Source organism: Callospermophilus lateralis, chromosome 19, assembly GCF_048772815.1.
Source record: "Callospermophilus lateralis isolate mCalLat2 chromosome 19, mCalLat2.hap1, whole genome shotgun sequence".
Classification (NCBI taxonomy): Eukaryota; Metazoa; Chordata; class Mammalia; order Rodentia; family Sciuridae; genus Callospermophilus; species Callospermophilus lateralis.
The window spans coordinates 38,559,156-38,574,113 of record NC_135323.1 but is presented as its reverse complement, the minus strand read 5'-3'; the positions used below and the strand labels follow the sequence as shown (position 1 = coordinate 38,574,113).

The 14,958-nt window shown below is 51.4% G+C and overlaps 1 pseudogene; it reads right to left on the bottom strand.

Annotated features, from left to right (window-relative positions):
* Positions 1–14,018, bottom strand: part of LOC143638266 (rho GTPase-activating protein 20-like) — a 64,702-nt pseudogene extending 50,684 nt beyond the window's left edge.
* Between the last annotated feature and the right edge of the window lie 940 nt (positions 14,019–14,958).

Genomic DNA, 14,958 nt, shown 5'->3' with positions numbered 1-14,958 from the left:
CCAGGACACCAGGAGCCCTGTCTTGAGCTTCTACAGCTGGAGCTTTGGCACACCAGGCCTGGGTGCAGCGGAGGGCAGCGTGCTATAGGCCGGGGGAGTACTGGAGAGGCGCAAGGGGCAAGAGCTGTAAACGGGGACCCTGTGGGCAATGTGTACAGATGCCTTTGTTCCTGTCCTCAGAGATAAGTGTGTTCCTGCCTTCCTGTGTGCCTGTCACCTGAGGTCAGACACCAGGGAGGGAAGGTCAGAGAGATATATTTCTTCATTTCCAGTATTTTCAGGTTGCATTCCTGAGCCCATCAGCAGATTGGGGTCAGTGGCCTGGGGGCTGGGTTCTCCTTCTCAAAACATTCATGGCCTTCCCTTGGGGTTCAGCCTGAGCCTCTGGAGCAGAGCCACTGAAGGACAGGAAAGAAATAGACCATCAGTGCCACTGGAATTGGACCAGGGAGGGGGCATACAGGCTGGGTGTAGACCCTGCTACCCCCTTCCTGTCCCAGTGCAAGCCCTGAATGCATCCCCACTCTCTGTGGACAGTGGACAGTGCTGTTCCCCACCCCCCACACAACACCACATGCAGTTGTCCAATGGTCCACCCCAACTGTGGGGGCAGGGGGGAGGTGAGTGGGGCTGAGTGGCAACTGTTCCCAGCTCCGCCAGTTCAGATGCAGTCATAACGTAGATGCCAGGACATCAGCTGTGGGGCAGAGGTCCCTGTCCCTTTTACCGATGGGACCGCAGGCTGGGGTCACTCCACATCTCACCCCCACCCCACACATGGATGCTGGGTAGGTGACATCAAAGTCCAACCTCTCCTTGAAGAAACGGCTTCCTGGCTGGGGCACACAGTGTTGAGGAGCCTGGTCCTGCCCTTCCTAACCAGTCTGTCTGGCCCTTGTTTGACAGTCATTCTAGATGTTTCCTGTCTCTGAGACTGAGAAAGGAACATCTACAATCACTCATTCCTAATTCATTGAAGGACTACTGGCAGGTCCCCCTGTGGAACCAAGCTCAGTGCTAAAAAGGACCACAACAACCATGCCAGGCTCCATTTTCAATCAGTCACTTCCAGAAAGAGCCACAGGGCAATGCCCACCCTGCCCATAGCCCAGGGACCTGCCAGCCCACCTTGCCTCACTCCAACAGTGCAGAAAGAAGTCCAATGCCTGGGACATGATCTCGCACCCGCAGTCTTTTACCCTGTAAGAGCCAAATGACGGCCAAGTTCCTTCCCAGCTGCTCTCTCTCACTGGACTGTTGCACACAGGTGGATTTGCACTCACATTAGCAACACCTAGTTAGTGCCAAGACACAGACAGTGCTCAGATGTTGACTGTTGAGCACACACAAGAATGGAGCAAGCAGAGAGGGAGGAAGGATGAGGCATTCTCTACTGGAATCTTCTGAGCAGCCATGTCACTGAGACCTGGAAGGCACGCAGGTGACCAGTAGGTGCCTTCATGGGATGCCCCCTCAACAGCTAGTTCTGTGAACAACAGAGGACATACACACCACAGGACCTAGAGCAACAGCCAGTTCCTGCAGAGCATTGCCATCCTTGTCTCCCAGATCTTGAGAAATCCTTGAGGGGCTCAGCCCAAGAGCTCTTTCCTGCACACCCCCACCATCAGGAGCATCAGTGGGCCCTTTTGGCTCCTCCTCCTGTTTCTGAGCTGGGCCTCCCACTCTAGCTCCCTAGCTTCCACCTGAAAATCTGCTCCGGACAGGGAGAGGGCCTGTGGACATCAATCCCCTTGCTTCACACTCCTGCTTCCCTGTTTGGAACTCAACCTGCCCAGACCTGGATGGCACGCCAAGCTACACTGCTTTCTTTTCTCCCCAGGTGGCTCTACTCTGTTGGATACTGCCCGTGCTGTTCTGAGGACCATTTTTCTCCCCAATTTTCTGGACATTCAGTTCTCAGCTCCAGCATCAGCCTCAGAGAGACTAGTGAACCACCCCATCTTCTGGAGATGCTGTCTCACAACCAATGCCCTCTGTGGTTTCCCACCACCAATGTCTGGTTTATGTTGCTTATTGTCCATCTCCCTGGCACAACAAAAGTCTCAGAGATCACAGGCTCGGTGTCTCCTTGGCTCCTGCCCAGTATCTCATGGATGAACAAGAAGTGAATATTGTTGGATGAAAACAGTGGCTGAAATCTCCCTCCTGGGCCTTGCTCTGTCTACACACACAAGTGTGTGCTGCACCAGTGTGTGAAACCCCCACCCACCCTGCACTACAGCTGGCTCCCACACTCTCCACACAGCCATCGAGTAGAAGCCACACCTCACCAGAATCACACCTGAGCAAGGCTACGGCACTTGTCTGAACTACATAGAAAAGAACAAGCTGCCCTCAGCACCTTAGATTCTGCAGAAATAAGGAGAAATTTATTCTAAGGCCTTGGAATAGAGTGAGCTCTTCATAGGGCTCAAAACACAGGTGGATCCTGCCAGGTGCAGAATCACGAGGTCCCAGCACCTGCTGTGGGATGTGATGAGGACACTCTCTGCCCCAGCTGCATTCTCTCCTCTCCCAAGACCTGCAGATGTCCCACCCCACCCATGCACACACAAATGCACACACAGTCACACGCATGCATTTCCCTGCCCTCCAGGCCCTGCAGACAAATCACCCAGCCATATGCACACACTCTCCTATCCCCAGAACCTGAAGATGACCCCATCCCACCCCACACATGCACTCCCCTGCCCCCAGATCTATAGACCACCAATCCCCACACATATACACATACATGTACACACACATGCACATCTGTGCTCACATCGCACACACTTACATATACACACTCACATGAATGCACTCATACACTTTACACAGACAAACCTGTGCACTTAACACATGCACACACAAGTTTACACAGATACTCTCGCACACATGAACACAACACGTGTGTGTGCACCTGTGCAACTCACATAGATGCTCCAACACATCCTTCCTTCTACCCAGAAGTGGCTCTCTTTCCAACATTTGCTCCTGCTTGCACCTGTCGTCAGACCTCCTAGATTCCACCAAGACATTTGCACTGAAGGTGGAAACCAGATGTGAGACAGAAGGAGAACGCAGGCCAGGAAAGAAAGCAGCTGCACTTTTCCAGGGATGTGTCAAAGCACTGCTCAAGTCATCTAAGGGATTGGTGAAAGGACTTCCTAAAGGGAACCCAGCACCTGCATCCGGTCTAGGGATCCCCTCCGGGATCCACTGGAGATCTCCTGAGAAAATTAAGCCCCCAGATGGTGCTGTAGGAGCCTTAGCACCAGTATGGACCAAAGTTAGATTCTCTAAGGGGGCAGTGACCTGTCACAGGCTGTGCCCTAAGGGACAATGTTTTAGTCAGCTTGTTTGCTCCTGTGACCAAAATACCTGACAAAAACTATTTTAGAGGAAAAGTTTATTCGGGGCTCACAGTTTTAGAGGTCTCAGTCCATAGACAGCTGATTCCATTGATATAGACCCAAGATGAGGCAGAGCATCATGGCATCGTGGAAGAGGAAAGCAAAAATCAGGGCAAGACAATCAAGAAGTAGAGAGAAAGAGAGACTCCTCACCACAAAAAAATTTATATACCTCAAAGGCATGCCCACAATGACCCACCTCCTCCAACCATACCCTACCTGGCCACAGTTACCACCCAGTTAACCCATTCAAGTGGATTAATGCACTGATTTGATTAAAGCTCTCTTAACCCAATCATTTCACCTTTGAACTTTCTTGTATTGTCTCATATATGAACTTTGGGGAGATACCTTATATCTAAACTATAACAGGGAGAGGTGTCATGCAAATGGAGTCCTGCAGAGGCTCGGGCTGGGTGACTAAGGAGACCCTCTCTGCACACATAACTCACAAGCCCACAGGGGAACAACACCAGACTAGAGCCCCTCCTCCCCAGCACCCACCAGAGTACACTAGGTACCCAACAGTTCACCTCACTGCCAGTCTGTGGGCCTCACCCACAGAACTATGTTCCCTTGAGGGTGTGACTCACACCTTCCCTCCACAGACACAGTCCTACAGGTCTCCCCAAACCTCCACCTACCTCCCTGACCCCTCCCCATCTCTATGACCCTTCCCCTCTCCATGACCCACACCCCTCCTCCACAAAAACCCACCCCACCCCCATGACCTCTCCCATCTCCCTGACCCCTGAACCCCACAATCCTCTCCACCCTGGGGTCACCCTGGGCTGCCCCTACTGCCCTGCAGCAGCTGATGCCTGAGGAGGCTGTGCTAGCCTCTCTTCTGTGGGTCATCCTGTCTCTGGAACCGGCCTGGGTGATCATCCTGGTCAGACCCTCCCCTGGCTCTTTTTCTTGAATTATTTCAATGTCACCCAAATAGTCCAGGCTGTCTTGTACTCATCTTTCTTAAATTTTCTGAGCAGAGGAACTTTTGTTTTGGCCAAAATTCAAAATTAAAAGATAAACCCCTTATTTGTAAACCTGTAAGATGGTCAGTTCAGGGCTGGGGTTGACCTGAGCCCCACTGGTGTGAGCCACAGCAGACAAGCAGCCATTTCTGTAGGAGGGCATCTGGGGCCAGTCCTGCCAGCCTGGGCAGCTGGAGATGTCCAGAGCAAGATTTAGAGCCTTCACCCCTAACTTTCAGGGCTTGATTTGGGGTCTTAGAAAAAAAAAAGGCAAACCCTGACCTGGAGAGCGAGGTTTGAACATGCAGGTAGGTGCCTGTAGAGCTAGCACAGGCAAGACAAAGCCAGCATAGTCCCCCTGAGGCTGGCCTGCATCAGGGCTGTGGACCCTGGGGCTCAGCAATGGCTCCCGTGATGGCCACTGGATCAGCAGGAGAATTAGGGTGAGGACAGGTTCTCCATTCAGGTCAGAGGAGCAGCTCTGCCCAGGACCACCTGGGTTCCCACAGGCAGGGCCCAGGTTCACACGGAGGTGTGATGAAAGCCATCTGTCCTTTGTAAAAGGAACTGTTGCTTTTCTACAAAGCTGTAAGCCACATGGAGCCAGCCAGAGAACAGCCATGAAATCTTAAATGACAACCCAGCACAATCTCCAACAGAAAGGTTATTCGAGGCAGCTGTTTGCAGATTATTTGTGTGCAGCAATTTCACACCCCCAGACTTTAATGTGTTCTCAGTCTGCCACCTCCCCCAGAGGCTCCCCATTAACAGGGCTGCCACATCTTGGTGAATGTTTTACATTTCCCGTGGCCTCGCACTGGGTCTGAGCATAAATCAAACTTCCTCATTCCAGGAGTTGTGGTCAGTCAGTCCTGGTGGCCCCTCCAATGGCTTAGCTGGGATCACCTGCTGGGCTGGCTATACCAGGGACCTCAGTGGCAGCAAGATTCCAGAGTACCTCTGCCTGATCGCTCTAAACTCACCAATTAGATACAACTGCCTACAGGAATCTTTGTGGATGATGCCCCGGACCCCAGTAAAGGCTGCTCTCCAGGTCCCCTCTACTGGCTGAGACTTGTGTCCAGAGACTTCCCCATTCTGATGGCCTGCGAGGCATGCCGCCCTCTTCACTCTAGATCCGTGTGGGCAACAAACTGCCTCAGTCATGTCATAAGCTTTGCTACGCTGCCTCCTCTGTGTCTCACCTGGTCACACACCTGAGCCCTTACCAGTCTGGGATCTCTTAGAGAAAGGCCCACCTTGTAGGAATCTACTGGACCCAGATCAAATAAGAGCAATAGAGGCAGCTGCCAGTGAGAATGGGGGCCCTGGAGGGGGACACCTGGTCACCATCAGACACGCAAGAACTAGGCTGTTTGCCAGGAAAAAGACCAATGCCAAGAAAGGAATGCTCTGAGCATCCATTCCACCCTGAGGCCCTTTCAAGGAGGGAAACAACTTCCAGTCACTGTCCAGAAGGAGATGGCATGTCACCGGGGAGGTCTTTTCTATTCTACCTGCTCATACTTATGAATATCCTCCTCCCCCAAAGAACCTCAAACCATCACCATCTGGGGTGAGTCTCTCAATGGCATGAGTGACCCGTGGCTGTCCCTGGGGCCTCAGCTGTGCTTTGCTCTACCCAAGGATCAGGCTGATTGTGACCGAGGCAGGTGGCATCTCTCTACCTGTTCAGGGTCTGGTGGGCTGCCTGGTCTCAGGAGAGTGGGCTTCAGCAGGTTCTTCTTTTTCTTCTTCACTCCAGGGACCGCTGCATTATCAGTGACCACCACAGGCCTGGATTTCTCAGTGTTTCCTCTGAGCCTGAGCAAAGGCACAAGAGGCAGTGAAGCAGAGTTTGGGGCCCTCCCTCCCATTTGAAATTGGGAACAGCTTCCTCATGCTAAGAGTGGAGGCTGGGGAGACTGTGACCCCCAACCCGGACAGGCACCAAGGAAGCTGGGGGGAGATTGTCCACTCTGACCTCACATTTTCCACCATTTCTCTCACTAACTGGCTGCTATCTCCCCCAACCCTCACCATCTCCTCTTTTTCAAAGTTGTGCTAATTTGCAGGGATTTCAGAGATGGGATTTTTGAAACAATTAAGTTTCTTTCACCTTCCTTCAGGCTTTGAAAACTATTTTCCTACCAATTTGACTCTGAACATTCCTGGATCAGAGTGCATTATAGAGGCATCACGTGCTGCATGGAAACAGCAGGGCCACTTCAGAAAGGGTCCAATCCCACACTCTTGTCCTCAAATGCCTACTTTTGGAAACCCCCAACTTAGGTGGCTAAGTACGTGATAAGAGTGTGGTGGACCCAAAGATGTGGCACAAATCCAATGGACAGCAAAGCTCTTTGGGAGCCAACAGGATTGGTTTCCCTAGGTACCCTCTGCCCAACTCTGAGGCTTCTCTTGGTGGTGACCAGTGCCCTGAAACAGTCTTGTGGTCACACAACTCAGGACACAAAGCCACTGAAACGTGCGCTCCACAGGGTGAAATGTGCGGTCTGTAAACTGGAGTTCCAGAAAGCTGTGTAGATAAATAGATGCAAGGAAAATGGAGAAGGTAAAGACAAGAATCAGTGGGCAAGTACAGATGCTGGATGTTGGAGGTTTTGGAAGCACTGGTGTCACCTCTGTTCCCTGAGCCCTGGAACTTCCAGGTGTTCATCTGCAGAGTACAGGTCCTATGGGTCCCCACCCTGGTCCAGGGCAGAGACCCAGAAGATGGTGGAGCTGGGACCCAGCACTGCCTGGTAAGCAGGAGCATCACACATGTCTGTGCTTCATCTAGTTTTAATAAATCATTAAGGTTTCTATGGATCATTGCCACAGTGAGTAAAGGACAAAGTCAGCAGAGGTCAAGAATTCCTTAGCTGCCAGAAAGGGGAGAACAGAGCAGAAATTCCATGGTGTCTGAAGGGAATTAAGAACCATATTCTCAGGAGTCCCGTGAGGGCCAGCTAGCAGCTCAAAGGGATAGTGGATACCTTCTCCCCAAAACTGCATGTGGGAGCCCCAACAGGCAGGAGCCCCTGCCCACTGCCTCTCCAAGCGGGGAAAAATGAGATCCACCTACGCTGCTGCTGCGTCTAGACTAGGGAGGAGGGGAGGAAGTGGAACTCACTGGAGAGTTTCCAAGGCCCTTGGGTGAGTCACCAGACAATTTCTCAATTTTCTCAACTCTACTATGTGTCAGTGTCACCCCTAGCCTCAGCACACTACAGACAAAGGGACAGCGCTGAGAACCCCCGCTAGGCAGGGACTGAAGCTGTGGACTCCCTGCGAGAAATAGCAAGTCTGGTGGTCCATTTTCAGAATATGACCTTAACTGGATCCAATTGTAGCCATGTTAATTATGCTCTTCCCTTTGCCTGCCCCAATTTTAAAATTAGCTAATCACAAAGAATGTACCCGAAGCCCTACAATCAGAGCAAAGGACAGCACTGCATTAGGGATAAAAGCAAGTGGACTGCCTTTCTTGTCATGCTGCGGTGGCCAGAGGTGGGGTCAGGATGAGCATCACACAAGCCCCAACCTGGGGTTGGCCAACAGTAAAGCAATGGCTGTCCTTGTCATAATAAGGGGTGGCAGCTGATACAGCACCCCTAGTTCCACATTAGGAGGTTGGCAGATGTGCAGGATCCCAGCACAGTGCCAGTGCTGAGCAGGCTTTTTGTTAGGGAGGCTCTCTGGGTTGAGGGCAAGACCCTGCCTCCCTGCCTGGCCTCCTAGTTGAGTGGCCCTGTGACCTTCCAGTCACATACACCACAGCCACCTCCTTTCTTGTCCCAGGCTTTGTTCCCTAGGAAGCTTTGTTCACACCCTCAAGGACCAGCCATGGTGTAAGTCCTGGGATCTTGGTCCCTGCAGGGTGCAGCAAGATGGAAAAGGGCCCACCATGACAGCCTCATAAAACTCTCCCAGACAGCATCCCCGGGTGACCCCAGGCCTCTGTGGAGTGGGCAAGAGCCTCCCCTCCTGGCTCTGGACCCGCTCTGGCCTCTGTTTTGTGCTCTCTCTGGAAACACCCTGTGGCTTCAGTGATTACTCACCAGTGTCCCTGCTTCCTGTGCTGCGGGCTAGCTGGTGTCCTTTTTGTTGGTTCTTTATATATTTTTAAAATTTCAAATGTTTGAACAGGAAGGGGAGGGAACAGCATGGAACACCACGAGGCAGTGACTCTGCCGTAGCTTAGATGTCATCTGAGTGTCTCCAGAATCCCTGTGATCAAATCTAATCCTCACTATGAGGTGTGACAACGTAGAAACTCAGTTTAACTATTTGGAGGTGGGGCTTTAGGAGGTGGTTAGAATTCAGTGAGGTCATCAGGTGGACCCCCATGACGGAATCCTGGTGGACTATGAAGAGGGAGAGACCAGAAGACACACATGTGCACACACAGACAAATACACACATGCATATACATACGTGAGGACACACAAGTACACATGCATGGGGGCACACGTGCACCTACATGATGGCATATACATGTATGCATGCACATGGGCATCCAGGCACACCTGTGTGCACCTACATGTGGACACACATGTACACACATACATGAGCGCACACGCACACACACATCCTGCCTCTTGTCATGTGATGCCCTGGCCCACTTTGGACTCTGCCCACGAGGATGCGGTCACCATACACCCCTCAACCTTGGACCTCCAGAATCATAATAAGCCAAATTAAACCACTTTTTGTGAAAACTCACCCAGCCTCTGATACTGTGTTATTGGCAACAAAAAACCAACTCCCCATAGCAACTGAGCCTTAAGAACAACTGAGCCCCAAACTGACACTCAGGTGAAACTCTGGTACAAGTTTCCTCCACTCAGGTGACTGAACTTGGCTCCACGGTCATGGGGGAGGGTTCTCTGCTCAAAGAAGGGAGAGCTCTGAGCAGCCAGCTCTTGCTCATCTCAGGATGACGGAGGCCCAGGGGTTCATCTTTGGTTTCATCTAAGGATGTTAACTTTTCCACGTGCATGCTGGATGTACATCCCACTGCTGGGGCTTGGTAAGTGTTCCCAAAACAAATGCTCATCTAGAACAGAGACAAGCCACACGAGACCCTGGCAGGGCACTGCTCCCTGGCCCGGGTGGCAAAGTCCCAGAATCGGTCTACTTGAACCCCACCCCCACAGGGAACCATTTCTGGGCAGGTCCACCCCATGACCACCACCTTGGTTAAAGGTTTTCTTTCCTGTCAGACATCCGATTGCCAGGGGTTGTCCCCTGAAGGCCTAGACCTGCCCACAGAACTGGAGCTGAATGCGGAATTGGAGATGTCTTGGTGGCGCCCCCATTATGCCTTTCCTCCAAGGACTTTCAGACACATGGGAAAATTTTATGAAGTCAAGTGCACATGCTCTCTTCTCTGTACAAACCAGCAAACAGGTGATCATTCCAGTACTGTGCCCCTGCAGAGGGTGGCAACACATGCCCGTGAGCCCACAGGGCTGCTCCATCTGCTGCCCAAGTCCTCCACTATTTCACACACTAAGGATGTTAACTTTTCCACATGCATGCTGGATGTACATCCAGGGCTTGGTAAGTGTTCCCAAAACAAATGCTCTGCAGGGAGGCTGGGGCCTACAACTTCAGGGAAGTGGGAACAAGAGGAAGGGCAGTGAAAAGGCAAGAAAGGAGAATAAACACAGTGATGGTTTATTTTTATTTTGCTTTGTTTTATTCTCCTGAGCTGGCCACAGACTATAAATAAACAGCTAGATGGCGGCTCGTGAAGGGTTTTAGGAGGCCACTGCCTTTCGTGGAGATGACAGGAGGGCAGGCAAATTTCTGCCAGTCTCTTTCCTTTGGCCAAGATCCCTCCAGCCACCAGCCTGTGCCTTAAGAGGGCTGAGATCTAAGGACTCAGGGCAATGACTAGGGAGAAACCACCCCAACTGGTCCTTGCCTGGCTGCTGGGGGTCACACTGAGTGAGCGCAACAGCAGATAGTGACATTCAGCCTGCAACTTCTGCCTGATCTGGGTCAGCTGACCCCACACCTCTGCTTGGTCTAGGTGCCAAACATGGCACCTCTGGACACCATGGCTTTGGGGTCCTCTGGTGCACTGTCTGCATTTCAGAGCATCCATTTACCATCCTGCTGATTCTCCTGCCCTACGTACAGCTTCTGAACTTGCCCCCTTCCCTAAGCTCCTGGGGGCTGAGCTGCTGGGGAGTCTAACCCTCAGCCACTGAGGGACAGGGACAGGTAAGGCACAGGAGTGCACAGATCCCCTGTGGGAGCTCCCTTGCATCCCACTTCCCTCCTGGTGCCTCTTCCAGGTCTTTTTTTTTTGGAACCAAGGATTGAACCCAGGGACACTTAACCACTGAGCCACATCTCCAGCCTCATTAAGTTGCTGATGCTGGTTTTGAACTTGTGGTCCTCCTGCCTCAGCCTCCCAAGCCACTAGAATTGCAAGCATGTGCCACCACCCCTGGCTACTCATGTCATTCTTGCACCAACTTTCATGTCACCCTGGCACCAACCCTCACACCAAGATCTCCACCAGATGAGATGCAACCCACTTCCACACTCCAGTTTCGGGATTCCACTCCCAGAAAGCTGCTCACCAGTGACCAGAGTAAAAATCCAAGAGTGAGGATGGGAACTGTGTGGACCAAAGTAAATAATGTATGCCTTGTACACTGTCATGCTATGAATTCATAAAGATGACGAAGAAAGAAAATACCTCCCACAGACCAAGATATCCAGATTTGTTTTGTTTTTTAATATAAATTACAAGACAAAGTGCACTGTGTGATTCCATTTTTGAAAGAAAAAAAGAAAACATTCCAGTGTGAGTAAAGAAGCTGTCCCAACAGGTGATGGCTCAGCCCTTGGATGCCATCCTGGAGCAGGTGTCTGCCTGGGCCTCTGGACCACACCAGGAAATCTAACACATGACTCAGGGTTTGGCTGTGAGTGTCAAAGGTTCAGCTCCACCTCCAGAAGGGCTGGGGCAGGCTGGTGCCCCAACATAGGTGCTAGACAGCAAGACTCCTGTTGTACACTGATGCTGGTAAAGTGGTGCCATCCATGGAGAGGACAACCAGAAGTTCCCTGATGGAACCCTGTCATGTTCTGCCCTAAGAGCCTTTCCCTTGGTTGACTTTAACCTGTGTCTTTAACCAAGTCCTTCTACCTCATTACCACACCAAAAGGTACCACACCAAAAGGTACCACACAGGTACATCCCCGCCTTGCAAACAGAGGAAGATGAGAGGCAACTCTGTAGCCATCGTCCCTTCCAACCCTGCAACCATTCAACCTTATGTACCTGAAAGTGTTATTCAGAGACTAGAAACTGTGGCAGAATGCTAGAAGTGATACCTCTGTTGTGTTCTTATGTATACACCAACTTGCAAAGTTTGGGTCTCCAAGAGCTCAACACAAGCCAGTCAGGCTGGCTAGCCACATGCTTCTCCTGTGGATTCCATTGGTCAAGATGTAATCAAATGAGAGACAGGTATGTCTGCTCCCAGACCTGTCCATGCTACCTGTCATTTTTCCTGTGGACAGGAACTTTGTACAAGCCAGTCACATGTCAGTCTCAAGGCAAAGGCAAGATGGTTTTGGGAAAGCCAAGATAAATGATATGGGACATCAAGGTAAGAGCAAATTAAGTTGCTTTAAAATTTGCTCTAGAGTAAGGGTTTCTCTGGTTAGAATTGTAGCTGAAGTACAGACTGTGTAAATATCCTGGAGAGTTGCCCAAAATAGAGAAATTGCCCAACCTTCAGAACCCTGCAGCAGAGAAAGCAACGATTTCTCTGCTCCTCCAGCTGCTGCTTCCAGAGGAGGGGCTTCCTGGACCCGTAGGTGTCAACAGCCCCAGCCTTTCCACAGGACATCCAGGTATGTGCTACTGGAAGAGTAGACTCTTCCAGTCAATGTCCAATACAGGGTTCTCAGCTGCAGCATCTTACAGCCTACACCTAGTGACCAGGGCCAGTCTCGTTTCCTTTTCCAGACATGCAGGGCCTCCACCATCTGCAGGTGGTCCCAGCCCTCCCTAGAGAAATCCCAAGATCAGAGGGCAGAGGGCAGCAGGGAACAGAAGCCTGGGGCCCATTATCTGAAAGCCACTGTCACCTACTCCTTCACCTGGGAAGGGTCACCTGGCATCTTTTCCAAACAGTACACTCCAGGACATTTTTCCCTGTGCTCCCATACCACCTACTTCCCTGCCCACCCTATTTCAACAAGTTCTTGAAGGAACATGGAGCTCCTCAGCTGCTACCTTCCCACCTGGTAGCCTGTTGGCTTGAGAGGTGAGAAGCTGTTGGGCAAGGCAGCCTCGAAGGTGGGAGATTATAGGGTAGAAGTGAGAAGAAGCCAGCCAAGAAATATATACATTTCTACACACACACACAAATATATATATATATATATATATATATATATATATATATATATATATATTTATTTATTTCTGCTGCACCAAAGATATATATGGTGCAGCAGATTCTGATCTCCCCAACCCACCACAGAAACATGCCCAAAGCCCTACAAACGTCAGAAAAAGAAAAGGAAAAAAAAAACAGGATAAACTAAAATCAAAATGAGATTAAAATGTTAACACCTACCACTGTGTGAAGCTGGTTTGCAGCTTTGCTTGTAGCTACAGCCTCAGCCTGTCTTCAGGCCTCTCCCTGACCTGTGTGACTGGCTCACTCCTCAATTTCCTGCTTTCTTCCTAGTGTGTCTAGCAGGACCTGAGATGACAACGTGAATCTGTTTAATTCACTTACTGGGTTGCCCCTAAAATACAAGCTGCCAAAGGGTAAAGTCAGCCAGTTCTATCATAAGCACCCTACTGAGTCTACCCTTGAGGCCAGGGGAGGCTCTTCCCTGCTTACCCCCTGCCTGCTGTGACACTTGTGTTCTGCCCATTCATCCAGGCCAGGCCTTTATTTTGCACAAAAGTTCAGTATGAGCCAAAGGGGCCCAGTCACCACAGTTCAGTCATGTGGATGCTGACCTGTGGTAAGTGCTCACAGGACCTGTAGTCATCCTATCTTGTCCCAGGCCAGCTGCAGGAGCAGGTATCGCGCCAGCCCCCTCCTCTCTTTCCTACACCAAGCTTCCTTTTCCCAAATTCTCACCCATGGGCCCCAGAGAAATGTAAAAATACTATGTCTATGAGACAGTCCTTGAGACATGGTAACTTTCCCCAGGTTGAGAGATCAAGGGTCATGTGCACCAGCTATCTGGCAGCCTGAGCTCGGCGTAGCTGGGTTTTCTGCAGTCCCACAACAACCTCTTCACGTCCCTAAAAGGTACAGGAATTCCAGACTGGCCACCATCCTCTAAGATACCCGTGGGATGAAAGCAGAAGCCTCTCGGGGGAGGCTCGACGTTCATCATCCAAGACTTGGCCAGGAGGGCTGCAGCGCGCTCCTGGGCGGCAGCACCAAAAGCAAAACAAGGAGTCCTGGCACCGGCCGCCGAGAGAGGTGCGCTGTGCACAAGAGAAGGGTGCAGGACTCACAGGTCGCCCGCTTTGCCTGAGCGGATAGTTACCTGCGCTGGAGCGCCGACCCACTCCTTTGCGCTTGCGCTGGAGCCGCGCGCCCCGCCTCTCGGACCACATTGCTCTGCGCGTGCGCAATGGTTGGGTCCTTTGTGTTCTGCACGGTTCTCGCCTTTCACAAGGAAGCCATTAAATTACGTTTTAAAATAAATACCCGGAGCCCGACACTCATCTGTAATCCCGGCGACTCAGAGGTTGAAACAGGAGGTCACAAGGTCAAGGCCAGCCTCAGCAACTTATTGAAGCCCTAAGCAACTCAGCGAGACCCTGTATCCAAATAAAAACTAATAAAATAAAAATGGATGGAACTGTGGTTAAGTGGTAAGATGTGTGGTTAAGTGGTAAGATGGTAAATCCTCAATGCCACAAATAAATAAATGCTACGAGTCCCCCTATGTCCTCAAGCACATTAACCTTTTCACCCCCCCCCCCCCCTTTCTGGACCTGGCAGCACCCATTGTTGGTGCAGTGCAAAGGCCACGAATACCAAACCTGCCTGCCTGCGCTGTTTGGGTTGTCAGGGTGCTAGCCTGAGCCAGAGCTGTTCTGGATGACCGGTCCAGGGTGACAAGGGATGTCCTGCATGTCCAGGTTGACTGCCTCCCAGACTGAGCTGTACAAGGCTCTGGGGATCTGGGAGAAGGGATGCAGGAGGTCAGGGGTGAGAGAACATGATATGGTAAGGGGAAAAATTGGGGAGAGGCAGGGAGGAGGGGAAGAGTTTCCTGAAGGATGCAGCAGTTACCAGGGGACAGCTCACTGACAGGGTCACAACAGAAGGGCCCTAAGGGGTCCTGTTTACTTGCAGATAGGAAAACAGGTCCTGGCGGCTTCAACCCAGCTGTTGGGCTGATGGCAGAGGAAAGTGCACAAAGTAAGCTGGGGTACATGGGAATTTACCCCTGTTGCCCTGTTCCTAGGCCAAGGGGGCAATATCTTGACACATTTGTCACCTTCTGGATGCTAGGCTGGGTGGGAGGCAGGGCCAGAGAAGGACAGG